General features: G+C 29.6%; 1 pseudogene; it reads right to left on the bottom strand.

Moving 5' to 3' along the window:
* Positions 1 to 8,828: 8,828 nt before the first annotated feature.
* Positions 8,829 to 12,951, bottom strand: LOC149498860 (uncharacterized; annotated as a pseudogene).
* Between the last annotated feature and the right edge of the window lie 2,337 nt (positions 12,952 to 15,288).

Genomic DNA, 15,288 nt, shown 5'->3' with positions numbered 1-15,288 from the left:
GTTAAAGAAATGTAATTGCTTATATGGCTTTTTATTATTTTTTAAATTTTTCGTTACTTTTTATTTGATTATCTAATTTGAAAAAAATTAAATTATAGAACTCTTCAATTTCTTTTCAACAATTAATACTTCATAACAACTGATTAATAAGTATATTGTATTAATAAAAAAACTCTTGATTTTTTTTAACAATTAATAAATTAAATAATAAATTTATTGTCTAAATGATAAATCCATTGCATTCAATTCAACTATATATATTCTTAATTCTTTGATAAAAACAATACATAAATGTTAAAAAAATAAAGTTATATAAGTTCTTGAAAAAATGAAATTTAAATTCCACGGGCATTTGATTAGTTTTGTATGAATGGTTTGTAATTATTTTTTCAAATTAATTCTAGTATTGCAATTTGATTTCTTTAATTGAGCCTTAGAGCTCCCAATCTTGTAATCTAGTCCCGATGCGAATGGTATTAATTAATTTATAGTGTTTTGAAGATATAAAAGATTGAAGATCAAAGAAGGCTTAACACCATCATCACGTCCTATGGAAGTAAGAAGATTCAAGTGTTGAAGTTTTGCTTTAAAGATTGTAAATCTATATTTATTTCTCTCTTTTAATGTCGCGTGACTAGAAATTAGAAACACACAAACGATTTTCCGAAGAGATTTATTTCTACTGTTTTAACACCTAATCAATGTATGTCTCCAAATGTCATTCTCAAAAAAATGTCTCCAAAGGTTTTATTATTTAAGATTATATACAACTTCAACTTACCTAATTGGGTTAATTTCACCTGTGGCATATCACCTAACACTTTAGAATTCTTAAATTTTAATTTGTAATAAAAAAAAAATACTAAATATTAGTTTATATAATAGTAAAATGTCTCTCACCATATATTGGTAATAAAGTTTACTGTGGTAATAAAAGATAATAATTATATCAGGTGAATTACAATAGTTTACTGTGGTAATAAAGTTTTGAGCTTATTACTTGAGAATTTCAAAAGGAATATATATTTTCACTTTTTATCATTTAATTAAATTATTTAAATTAATTCCACACCAATATAAATCACAATAGTATTCTAAAAAAAATTAATCCATTCAAATTTTAAAAAAATATAAAATTGTAAAATAACCCCTAAAACCCTAAATTTTTTGTTGATGTATTTCGGTACATAATTTTTTAACTTAACATTTTTCTGCTAAGATTGGGTGTTTTCGAAAAATCTATTGGCTTTTTGCATAGATTTGTTAAGTTTTTTCCTGATAATTTTAATTAATAAAATTAAAAAGTTTACTATAAAAAAAAAAAACAATCTGGCGGATCCAACAAGTACATGACTAGTTCAGTAATTCATATTAAATATGGAAACTAAAGGGAAAAATTTTCCTTATTGAGTTTTTTTAACTCTAATATATGTGTCAAATTGTGTGTGATATAAAATTGAGATCTCAAAAGAATTTGTTTCCTCCTAATCATTGAAAGAACAAGTATTGGCTAAATGAACAATATTTGCAACAATTAGTAATATATCAAGCAAAGCTGATGAGCTCTAGGTACTCCTCTTAACATTATAATTAATTTTAGAAAATAGTTTCAATGAATAAAATAAATTGAAAATATTAATAATATTATTAATTTCATTAATTATCAAAAGGAACAAAAATATTTTGTTACTTTAAAGAATAATTAATGATATTATTAATTATTTAAAAAAAACTGAAAACTTATTATTGTTGACATAAAATATATTAATTTTAACTCCATTAATGTCTAAATTAAAGAAAATCAAATCAAAAGAAATAAAGAATTAAGAAAATATTAAGAGATGCCAAACTACTTAAAAAAAATAGCATTTAACGTTTTAAAAAATTACTTAAAAAGATGTTGTCAAACACAATTTTAATAAATACTGTGCCGAGTACTGACTTTTAAGTTCAAGAAGACATTAAATCCTTTTGCTTTCTATACTGTGAGCCAAAGATCCCTAGAAAAAGTAACATAGCTAGCTCATCCTTTCTATTTTATAGCCTGCGGTCCCGTGTTATATTTAATACTTTAATTTTTTGTAAGTTTTTATTTATATGCAATGTTCTCAAAAATAAAAATTTAACATCAAAAGTAAAAAGATGTACTATAAAATTAGAATATCCATAAGGGTTATCTTATAACTTTTCAATGATTACATTGGAAAAAAGAATTTCTATCTTTGAACTAATTTTGTTTTGGAGTAATGTAAAATAATAAAAATCTTTTTATCCTTTTAAAAAAAATTAGAATTTTATTTTCTCATCTTTAGTTACATTTATATACTCAATTTTAATTATTTTTTGGAATGAAAATTAATTTAAGTACTAATAAAATAAAAAATAAAAAAAAAATATTTTATAAATTAGAAACTTCAAAAGGTATACTAATTCAATCCAATTAAATAATTATTATGTAATTATTTCATAATCATAAAATTAACAAAATTATAAAAGTCAAGTTGTTTGCTATTTTATCTTTTATAGTGAATAAATTACATTAAGTCATACTGATTTTGGTATTACATAAATATTACAAAATTTAAAAAAAAAAAATATTAAGTAACTTTTATTCCTATAGTGGAATACAGAAATAAAATAATATTCAATATAATAGGTATTATGAGTGCTTCAACTTAATAAGCATTGTAGGTTTTAGATATCAGCTCCAAAATCACCAGTACTGCCTGCCATCTTTGACAATTAAGTGTTAAGTACTGTTACTAAGAGCAATTATTTGTATATCTAATTCTGTTATATATAAGATTTCTGGTGTAATATAATTTAAGTTTAATTACTATTATTACAGATGAATATTACCTTGGTTTTTCCATAGCATTTATTAAATCTTTTATACTAAAATGATTTCTCATATACAATTAGCAATTCCCATTTATTAATTATAATAAAAAGAGTTGTTAAGTACTATATATAAAATCTACATTTTGCTTTTGATCTCTGTTATTTTCTGGATATATTAGATAAGTGAAGATAAATTTTCATGACATCATACAAATTTTAAAAAATATCTGTCATGGATATTCCTGTTCAGATTCATTGAAATTTGCCTCCAATCTTTAGTTGTGCATTTATTTTTTTCCAATAAAAAGAAAAGAGGGGAAAATTCATAATTAGCAATTCGTTTACCTAGCTAGGGTTTTCAATCCATGAGCTTAATAAAAAAACAAATTGCAATTGTTCATGTCCTTTCTTCATTCCAGTACTACACATAATTCCCTTATCTTACCTATTGACAAGAAGTTTCAGAATAAAGCATTTACTTGCACTAAAATGCTCCCAAGCTATATATATATAATTCTAATATTTATTTCCCCTTCAAAAGTTAGCCTCAGATTCTTCCACCAGATCACTATCTAAAGATACATATATATTCTAATTACACATAGAAAGGAAAGATTAGTTACCTCTGAGGAAACCCTAGCTCGCTTTAGTGTGGTGGAGAGATCTGCATATATATTTTGCAGATTCATAGATTCTTTGCTTCAAAGAAAACCCATCAGCAACAATAATATATATTTATATATTTATATATAAATGTATAGGTATGATCCAAAATGGCATTCTTCTGCACTCAGAATGTATACGTATGATCCAAAATGGCATTCTCCTGCACTCACACCTACACCTCTTTCTTCTTCCCATCTCTTATTCTGCTTTATAAGAGAAAATCTTGATTTTCTTGAAATCATGATTTTCTTGAAAGTTTATAAAGAGAACAAAAGAAAGAAAACTAGTAAGGTGCAGGTGCAAATGCAGAAGAAGGCAACATATTGGCATTAGAGATTCGAAGCCGTTGAAGTTTCTCTCTGTTAATTTCTTGTTAAGTTTCATATGGTGGGAAGGAGGATTTATAGGAAAAAAGAAAAGGAAAAGGAAAAGGAAAAGAAGGAAAATTGAAGAGAGAAAGGAAAAGATGGGACCAAGAGGAAGACATTATACGGGGAGATTATGGAAGGATAAGGATTTGACAAGCACCATTATAATGTCCACAGTGTTTAAAAGAAAAGAAAATAAAATAAAAGGAGAAGAGAAGAGAACCTTAGCTAATATTATCTAATCTCTCTCTGTCCAATGAGCATAAAAGAGACAACCACAAGGCCACGTGATGGAAAGCCCCCTAACCACGTGGGATTTGATGTCGCCACGAATTACACACTGCCATGTGGTCTTTTACATATGACACTCCACTTCAATTGGCTGCCCGATCTCGTGACACTTACCCTTTTCTTAATTATACTACGTACCGGGTAGGGCTGTTGATTGGTGGGTTTGATTCGTCTTGAAGTAATAATCAAATTAAATTTAAAAAGGTATTTTGAAAAAAATGAAAATCAAACCAAACCATTAAAAATACAAATCAAATTAAATTTTGCTTATATTGGACCAAAGTCCCAAATTAATTAAAAAAAGTTCTTATATATACTTAATTGAAACAGATCAAACCAAACCAAGCTGAATCGTTAATTCAGCGCTGGTTCCATTTTTTCAAAACGTGCAGTTCCAAACCAGTTTTGATTCACCAAATTTGATTTGGTTTCAATTCAAAATGAATTGATGGCATGCATGGCACATACTCTTTTTGATTTCAAATTAAGTGAATCGAATGTTGATTCCCAAATCAAACCAATAACTCAACTGTAGAATGTGAATTTGATAAAGTTATGCTATGATAGTCTTCATTTTATCAAAAAAGTTCAATGTATAAGAAAAAACTCATGCAATATATAATAATTATATATAATATTCTTCTCTTATCCATCCCACCAACCAAACCAACCCAAGGAAGTCAAAGTGTACAAGTTGTATAGTAGTTTTTGATCTTGGTCCACAAATGGGATTTTTTGAGATATGAATTTGTTGCAGCGCTAGCCTGTCACTGGTCCCCAATTCTCACAAGCGATAAAGACATTTGTTTCCCCTGAAAATGTGGCCATTTCGTCTATGGTTGTATCTGGTTTTTGGTTTTCATATGCTTTTATTTTCTACATGTACGAATATAGGCCAACAGTTGCTTGTGTTTAATTACTATACCAACCAGCTCATGAATTTTTGGCTTCAAATTCATGGGTATGCTCGGTTATTAAACAAACTCATAGATCAATCTGAGCTCAACTAGATAAGTTTATAGAGCAAGTTTTTATCTAGTCGAGTCTCAAACAGCTCACAAGCAGCTTGTGTTCTTTGTAGCATTGTTCATGGAATTTTATCTTCTTTAAATAAAGACACATCTTTTCAATTTGTTACTTGTTATCGGTTTTGATTATCTTATATTTATCACTAAACCATGGTATCATCTAACAAAGCAGTGCATTATATTTGTATAGTAGGATTTAAAACATGAATTCATCACTATTTAGAGGATTTATTTAATAGTATCCAAGTCTTTCCTTGAATTAGTGAACATTTAGAAGTATTATTTTATAATTTTGGAAAAAGGTTTTTAATATTAAATTTATACTCAATAAGTGTGGGGATAGAGGATAGTAGGATTTCCGACCGCGCTTTTAATAAAATTTAAAATATTCTAAAATAAATTTAATTATAGCAAATTAAAAAATTACATTTTTATTAGTTGATTAGATATATTCATAAAATTTATTTTTTAAATAAATATAAATAGATAATTAATCATTTTAAAATTTTCAACTTTTATCTTTTTTAAATTTTTTGAGAAATATAATTCATTAATAATAAAATCAAGTATTACAAATATTCAATTAAACCAGACATAAACTTAATATCATAATTAATAGAAAGTTTGCTAATCTTTAACAACAAAAGAATTATTTATATTCTTTTAAATAATAAAACTAAAATTAGAAGAAACAATATTGAATTTTTCCACTTTATTTTTTTAAAATTTATTTTTTAATAAATATATATAATAATGAGACATTTAAAATTTTTTATGTTTTATGTTTTAAATATTTGATTATAATTTAAAATATTTTATTTAGAAAAGAGATAAAAAAGAAAAAATTATATTCTTTTTATTAATATCCTTTTTTCTTTATATTTGTATGATTTGATTGGATATATTTTTTTAAAAGTAAATTTACAAATAGACTATTTATAATATTTTATTTAGGAGAGAGATAAAAAAATAAGAAAGTATATTATTTTTATTAATATTTTTTTCTTTATGTTTGTATGGTTTGATTAGTATTGTTTACAAAATAATTTTTCAAATCAAATATACATAATTAAACCTTTCAAAATTTTTAAATTTTTACTTTTTAAAATTTATTTTTAAATAAAATGAGCATACGTGCAGGATGACAAATAATTGAGAATTTTAATTTTAAAATATTTATATATAATATTTTCAGGTAGGGAGGTGGTGTGGAAAGTGATTGCTTGCTAGTGGTTCAAGCGCTTAATAGTCGCTCACTTGATTATTCTTAATTTGGTATTTTAATAGAAGACTGTAGGCATCTACTTCTAGAACTAGCTACAATATTCATTGTTTTTGTGAAGAAATCAGCGAATCAATCTGCTGGCAACTGTTTCTATGTCTGGTTTGAAGGAATGAGGTCTTATCCCATCATCTATTATTTGTTATGCGTTGCTTTCTGATTCTAATAATATATAAACATATTCATAATATATATATATATATATATATATTGATATTTATACATCTATATATATTGAAATGTTTCTTATTACATAAGTTCTCAAAGAGTTTTATTCTTAATAATAATTTTTTAATTTTTATTTTTTTCGTTACTAAATAATTTGTAACTACTAACATTTTAATTTAATAAAAAATTTATATCTCTCTTGCAATAAATAGATGGCCTCTTGATGATTAAGCATTTTTAATTTTCTTGATATTTTTTTTCTTATATCATAAATCTGTTTGATTTGAAAGAAAATAATGTTTAGGAAACTCAAAAAAAAAAAAAAAAAAAATAGAACTGTATATTTTGTTTTGGGTCATTTTTTAGGGTTCAAGAATTTGTATGATGTGCATATATTCCTTTTCTAATGCACTGTGTAAGTAATATTGTCACTATAGTCAAGTCACTATAGTCAAAGTAATTACCATTATTAATTCAGATCATCTTCTCATTTATTTTCTTTTACCTAGTAATAAAAAAATAATTTATTATTACTTTTTGTTATAGTTATATATAAATATTGATTTGAGGTTGAGGGCAAGGGTTTTGAAATTAAATGATAACTTGATTTCCTTTTTCAAATTAGTATTTTAAGAATATGTATCTATAAATTAGGGATTGAAAGATTAAATCTGGGGATTGAGTTGAACTTTATTTTAAGACAACTTCATTATATAAAAATAAAATTAATTATATAAAAAGTAACAAAATATACTATAAATTAATCACTTATATTTATTTTAATTTAAATAAAAATTTATGCTTTAAACAATATATAGATAAAAAAAGTAAAAAAATATAAAAAATAATATAAAACGAGCATAGTCAACTTGCGTTGAAAAAAAAATTAGAAATTTCAAAAATTAGGTAATTGATGGAAATTCAAATAGATAATAAATAAATATTTGAGAGAAGAGCAAGTGGTCACATCACATTCCTAAAAAGGGCATAGTAAGTGCAGTCATGTCTACATTTTTGTTGGCATCTCACAATTTCAAAGGTCTTGATGGTCCCATTTTATTGAATAAAGCAAGCATAGTTACGCACGTGAGACGAATGAAGACAACACAACAGGGAAGAGCTTAAATTCAATTAATTATTAAACAAAGATTTATTATTTTTGTGGGCCATTAAATTCCAAACACATCCAATTAGCCCTAATTCATAATTGTACCCAGTTTGCATGTTGCACGTGCAGATTGGTGTGTATATATCTACTACCCATCTTTACATGAACGAGTTCTTGCAAAAATTACAATCGGTAAATGACTATTTAGGATATGTTGGGTGAAAATTAACTGTTTTGGTAACTGTTTAATTAACTGTTTTAATAGTTTTTCATAAAACGATAAAAACTAATTATTATATGAGTTAACTTTTTATAAAATGCTATTAATATCTAAATGTTAATTCAAATGCTTTCTTACTCGATACTATAAAAATAGCGTTGTCAAAACACTAAACAAGACGCTACTAGTATCTTACTCAATATTATAAAAATAGATAAAGTGCTAACTCTATTACTATAAAAATAGACAAAGTGCCAACTCATCAATTCTTGACTCAGCTTCAGATTCAGCCTGAGAAGAAATAAGACGCTCGCAAGCTGTACTATAGTTCTCCTGAAAATAATAAATTAATTAATTAATGTAGTTGCAAGCTTTATTATATTGAACTTGTAGACGAAAGCAACAACTAGAAGGTAAATGTAGATATTCTTCATTATTACTTACATTGATGCCCACCGCACGTCTGTCGACAAACGTATTTCCATCGTGGCTTTTCGTGTGACTGTAAGTAAACACCTCAATCGGTGTGGGCTCACGACCATATTTTTTAGCCTGTAATGAATTTTTATGCATGATATATTAATATAGTGTCATTTCATTAAACATCAGTTTTGTAACTGTGACTAGTTGACTCACTAATAATCGAGATGTCTTTATAGTAGATATTGATATGTCTGTGTGTCGAGAAGGTCCTGCTCTATCACTGCCAGTCTCATTGCGCTTGTTTTGTGCAAATATCTCACGCTTTCTCTTGAATGCAGGATCCTCCCAAGCCTTTTGCCTGCTCTATCACTGCCAGTCTCCCAATGCAGGATCCTGCTGCTTCTTACTGCTTTTTCGCATCCTATAGGTGAAGTCAGCATATCGTAGAGAGCATAATTTCTCTCAGGCCACTTTTAGCATTTCCATAATTGCCTCTTTCCATACGAAATGCTTCTGCAAAAATGAAAAATAAAATTTCAATAAAGAGAGGTAGCTTGATTAATTGTAAACATTGAATGAAGATATAACTTAAACCAAATCATACCTGAAACTTTTTCCAATAAAAGTCTCTCGCCTCTTATAGTACGGCATCCCATCTGTATCCATCTTTATCGAGGTTTAACTTGATTATCCTCATAATTTGCCTTAATGCTCGAGAGGATGGACATATGCTGAGAAAAAAAACACAAGTGAAATATAAGTAGATGAAAGCATCAAAATCTGAACAAAACCAAGTACAGAGGCAAAATTAAATAAGTACTTACTGTCCCGCTACCAAACTGAGCCTGTTACATGGCTTTGATGAAGCTGCAAAAGAAGTGACAAATGCTATAAATACAGATAAATAATTAATATATAACTGAAATGACAGTAATGACATTTATGATTACTTGGTGCAGTAGGTGACTGTGAAGCTGCTGAAGACTCTACTGGTCTAGGAAGTGGGGTAGAAGAGAAAGGAAAAGAAGGAATTGATGGCGGCACGGGAGGCTGAGCAGAGGATGAAGCCCCAACGTACTTGAAGAAGAAGGAGGAGGGATAGTCCCTCTTCGTCCACGTGTACTGCATCCTTGGCCACGACCTCCACGCGAACCACTACCGGATGCGTCTGAATCAAACGCCCTGCCTCTAGCCATCTGTACTACAGATAACAGAACCTACATATGTATGTATACAATTATATGAATTGTAGAACATGTGGTAAATATGTATAAAGAAAGTGAATAACATTAAAATTCTTAATTTTTTAGTGTTATATATACATCTATCAATTTATAACATTAAAATTGTTCGAAGTATTAAGTGTCTTCATCATCATCCAATCTATTCGTTAAATCTTCAACAACTTTCATCGGTTGCGTATCAACCCCAACTTCTTGAAATGGCTCCGATACTGCGAGTGAAGCAGATTGTTTGGTTTCAACTGCATGAACAACTGATCTAGACTTGATTTTACACAATGCCATCCAATCGCAATGATAATGATGGATATGGGACATAGTACACCTGTGCAACTTGCATTGCCAACACAAAAGGTTCATACTTTGTATATCTTCTTCTTTGATTAATATCCACAAGATTATACTTAGGATGAACCTTCATGCCAACGTTTGGCATATGATCAAACCATTCACGTTTGAATAAGATTGTGCACTTGATTGGTAGGCCTGGATATTCTAACTCCAAAACCTCAACCAATTTGCCATAAAAATCATTTGACACGTCACTGTAGTTTGATACCTTTATGCAAACACCACTATTCATTGTCTTTCTGCTTCTCCCATAACTCTCGGTGTGAAACTTGTAACCTTTACAAAGTAGCCAGAGTAGGCATTAGCAACCGGTGGAGGTCCCTTTGCTATATCCGTCGTGAATTTGTTATCAATATCGCTTCCCGAGCTTCGAGCCTATAGGAAATAGTAATGACACGAGTGAGATCTAAGAATGTACACATATATGTTGTGTAACTAGAAAGTTATTACATAACATTTGAACCATTTTGCAAATTCAGAGTCCAGTTTTGCATCTACTGCAGTATCAGTCAAATTGGGATTTTGAAGCCACAAAAGCTTAATATATTTCCTGTTTATGAACGAACAAAATTATCATAAATATGATTTAACTAAGGCCCAGACCAGGTTTAGACTCTCTACAAGATTTATACTTACTGTACAAATGGTGTAATCTCTTCGCAATTCAACAAAATATAGGTTTGAGCCGCTCGTATCTATGCATCAGTCAATCGTCTTTTTTTTTATTTATTTACCAATCGTACGCCTAGGATAGGTGAAAATTGTATGATTTCCTTCTAACTTAAATTCTATTCGATCTCCTCTGTCGTCATTACGTGGCACTCTTCGATGCTTGGTGTAAACATGTGGTTCAAAGTAGTGTGAACAGAAGGTGGAAGCTTCTTGCACCAAATATGCATTACAAATTGATCCCTCGACCTTAGCCTTATTGCGCACATTCTTTTTAATTTTCTGCAGGTGTCTGTAATTGTACAAACCTAATATGTAAATATGAGTTGAAATAAAATATGTAATGATTAGAATGGGATGTGAGTGATTCACCTCCCAAATGGATACATCCATCTATATTGTACCAGTCCTGCTATACGACATTCATAGGGCAAATGAACCGGCAGATGCTCCAAAGAATCAAAGAAGCCGGGTGGAAAAATTCGCTCCAATTTGCATATCACTACTGGGATTTCTCACGCTAATTGGTTCATATCATCGCTTCGGATAACAGTCATCGTCAATTCCTTGAAAAATAGACTCAATTCTATCATTGCTTCCTAAATTTTCCTTGGCAATAATTCCCGGAATGCCATAGGAATCAATCTTTTCATGAAAACATGACAGTCATGGCTTTTCATGCCAAACAATCTGTATTTCCTCATGTCCACACATCTACCCATATTTGAACAGTATCCATCTGGATACCTTAATGAACGGGCCCATTCGCATAATAATTACCTTTGGGGTTTATCTAAAGAATAACATGCCTTTAGAAACTTACCAGTAAGTACAGATTGCTCGAGTTCTCTCGATGATAAATTTCCTTCATGTCTGCTCTCGCTTTTGCATTATCCTTAGTTTCCCCTCAATGTTCATGACAGTGTTGAACAGATTTTCAAACACATTTTTTTCTATATGCATCACATCAAGGTTATGACGGATAAGAAGTGAACTCCAGTATGGCAAATCCCAGAAGATGCTTCGCTTTTTCCACCTGCTATTCCTGCCAATTCTTCCATTTACCTCTTCTACACCTAACTCTGTAACTTTCATAAGCCCCGGATCTTCATTTCTTGTAATATTTCAACTCCAGACTTCATAGGCGGAGGGGGATCAACAATAGTCATGTTCTTTCTAAAGCATTGTCGATTTCTCCTCCAAGGGTGAGATTCTGGTAAGAATTTGCGGTAACAATCAAACCAACGTTGTTTACCTCCATTTTTTTAGTGTAAATGCATTAGTGTTTTCCATGCAATGAGGATAAGCTAATTTGCCTGCCGTACTCCATCCAGATAGCATTCCAAATCCTGGAATATCACTAATGGTCCAAAGCAAAGCAGCTCGCATTATGAAATTCTGATTGGCTGAAATATCGAACGTTTCAACCCCATATTCCCATAAATAATTAAGTTCGACAATTAAAGGTTGCAGAAACACATCAATTTTGTGTTTCGAATTATTAGGACCAAGTACAATAACACACAAAAACATGTATTCATCTTTCATACACATTGAGGGTGGTAGATTATATGGTGTGACAATGACAAGCTATGATGAATATTGTTGTCCTGATTCGCCAAACGGCTGAAACCCATCAGTACAAAGCCCCAATCTCACGTTTTTCATATCAGCAGCAAATACAAGATGATTGTTATCAAAGTGTTTCCTGGCTTCAGAGTCTGACGAATGAGTCATTATACCATCTTCATATTCATGCAAAGCATGCCATCTCATGTGTTCAGCTGTCGCCTTAGAAGCATATAACCTTTGAAGGCGAGGAACAAGAGGGAAATAATACACCTTCTTGAAAGCTTTCTCTCTTTGTACTCTACCAGTCCTTTGACCCCGCCGTTGATATCTTGGAAGATTACAAAACTTGCATTCTCTTAATTCGGAGTCAAGACCCTAGTATATCATACAATTATTACAACAACAATAAATCTTTTCCACGGGTAGTCCTAATCCTCGAACTAATTTTTTTGTCCAGTAAAAATTATCAACCATCGAATGGCCTTTAGGCAACATTTCTTTTGCTAACTGCACAAAATCATCGTAACATCTTTCTGAAAAATGATGCTCCACTTTCATGTGCAGTAATCGTGCCATAACAGATAGAACTGAATGATTCTTGCATCTAGGCCACAGTTCACTGTTAGCTGCACTTAGCATGTCAAACAATTGTTGTGCTATGTAGTTTGGCGATTCCTCCATATAATCCCAATGAAATTCTACTCTACCCGCATCGATTACCATATCATTGCATTGATTACCATACTGAAATTGATAAGGCTGACCTACTAAACTTATCGGAATAGAGCGGCCTGACCCACTAGCAACTCGAGGTTCACCATGATGTATCCATTCATAATAATTTTCCACGAACTCATTTTTGCATAAATGAAGTTTAATTGTATCGATATCTAAAAAGGCTCTATTTTGACACTTTTTGTGATTACATGGACACCTCAACTTATTACCATCCATACAACTGGGATTACTAACTGCAAGCTATATAAACGCCTCCAATCCTTGCAAGATTTCTTGTCTTAATATCCCATTGACCTCATAACTCCAGTACATCCAATCTTGATTAGTCTGCATTTTTTTACCTAATTAACACTCTGTTTATAAAGGGCAAATTATATATAATTGCATTAGTCCTAAACCATCCTTAAAACATGTCAAATTTAATGTTCCATTTACATTTCTAACTTACTAAGGTTATATCTATAATAAGGGTAACTGTATATGTGTAAACTCACTAAGTTCATTATTTCTAACTAAGGTAATATATATATATATGCTTACTATAATATCAGTAAGTGTACGATTCCTCATATTCAGTTTTTTAAAAAAAATTCGGTAGCACTTCGGCATAACACAATCAAATCTCAAATCAAAACACACTTCTATATCATACCAACATTCTCTAAAGGCAAAATGGCCACTATTAGGCCTCCAACACAAACGCATCATTCATTTCATAACAAAAAAAAAATAAGAATAATAACAACAATAATAACAAATAAAATGCATTATTTCATAATTACAAAAAAACGAATAAATATTAATTTATGGTTTGTTTTAGTTATATGCACATATATTGTCAAGGGTGTATATATGCTCATATATTGATTTATTTATTTATGTACTTATTTTATATTATGGTTTGTTTTAGTTACACAATTATGTTTATTTGTCATTTGTTTTACTTGAATTTTTTAATTCTTTTTTTAACATTAATTAATAAGATGTGATTTTTTGTTTTTCACTTTACTTTTACTAACGTTACAAAATGATGTTCTTCAACTTTAATTTTACTAAGAATTTGGCAAGTGTTTAGAAATAAATAACAAATAACATGAGAATTTATTATGTTTCTTTTTATTATTTAAATATATTTAAATTTTACAAAAAGGTGTTATGGCTTTCTTTATTTTTATCTCAATCAATTGAACACTTTAAACTTTAAAATTGCATCTATTAAATACTTTATTTATAAAATTATTTGATTGAATGCTCTAATTAATAAAATTAGACTGATTAAACATTGATTAAATTACATATCAGATTTTGCCTAAAATATAAAAAATTCCAAAATTATCATTACAATATCAGATTTTCTTTTTTCCTTTTGTCATTTATTTTAGTAACACACACAATGCAACTACAGCAAAATATCAACTAAATCACTACTAAAACAACTAAATAACAACTAATTTTTTGTCATGCAACTACAAGAACAACCAAAAAAACAAATCCACAAAAAAAAAAAAAAAAAAAACGAGAACCAAAAAAAAAAAGAGCAACTCGTACCTGACCTGACGACCATGAACGAAGAGGAGAAGAGCTTCTTCGGTGACCGGTGCTGCAATAGAGCAGAGAAGGAGGCGGCAAATGGCTGGGAATGACGCTGCAAATGGCTGGGAAAAAAGAAGAAAGAAGGAGAAGAAAGAAGAAGGAGGTTGCTCGCGCAAGTTATAAAGCCCTAACGCGTTGGTCGCAAATTATTCACAAAATCGATCGCAATTTTTAATTCTGCGATGTCATTTTAACATGGAGCAAATTGCGACCGATTTGAGACAAAACTCATCGGTCGCAAACAATCAGTCGCAAATCAGTCACTAATCCTTCGCAGACAGAAAATTAAATTCGGTGGGAATTATTAGCGCTATAGTTAGCGACGGATTTGTTATCGGTCGCAAATCCATAGCAAATTCTGTAGCCGTTTGGTCACAAATCGGTCGGCAGATATTCACTCTCCCAATCATTGCAATTGGTCGCAATATTGCGACCGATTTTCGTCGGTCGAAAAAATGCATTTTTTTATACTGAAAATCTACTTAAAAAGTTGTTACGGAATACAATTTTAATTGCTTACATTTGATGATAATTATAATTTCATCCTTTTTATTAAATATAATGATTAATATTTAATTCTTCTATTCAAAAAGAGCCATGTTTACCGTTAAATGAGCACTAAATAGTGATGTTATATTAAATGTAAAATTACCAAAAGAGTTTAATATAATAGTGTATTAACTCTAAAATGTTACGTGTTTGGATGGAATGACTAAACGAAATTAAATT

Source organism: Jatropha curcas, chromosome 1, assembly GCF_041381405.1.
Source record: "Jatropha curcas cultivar XTBG-Jc1 chromosome 1, XTBG_Jcur_1.0, whole genome shotgun sequence".
Lineage (NCBI taxonomy): Eukaryota > Viridiplantae > Streptophyta > Magnoliopsida > Malpighiales > Euphorbiaceae > Jatropha > Jatropha curcas.
This window is presented reverse-complemented; position numbering and strand designations above follow the sequence as displayed.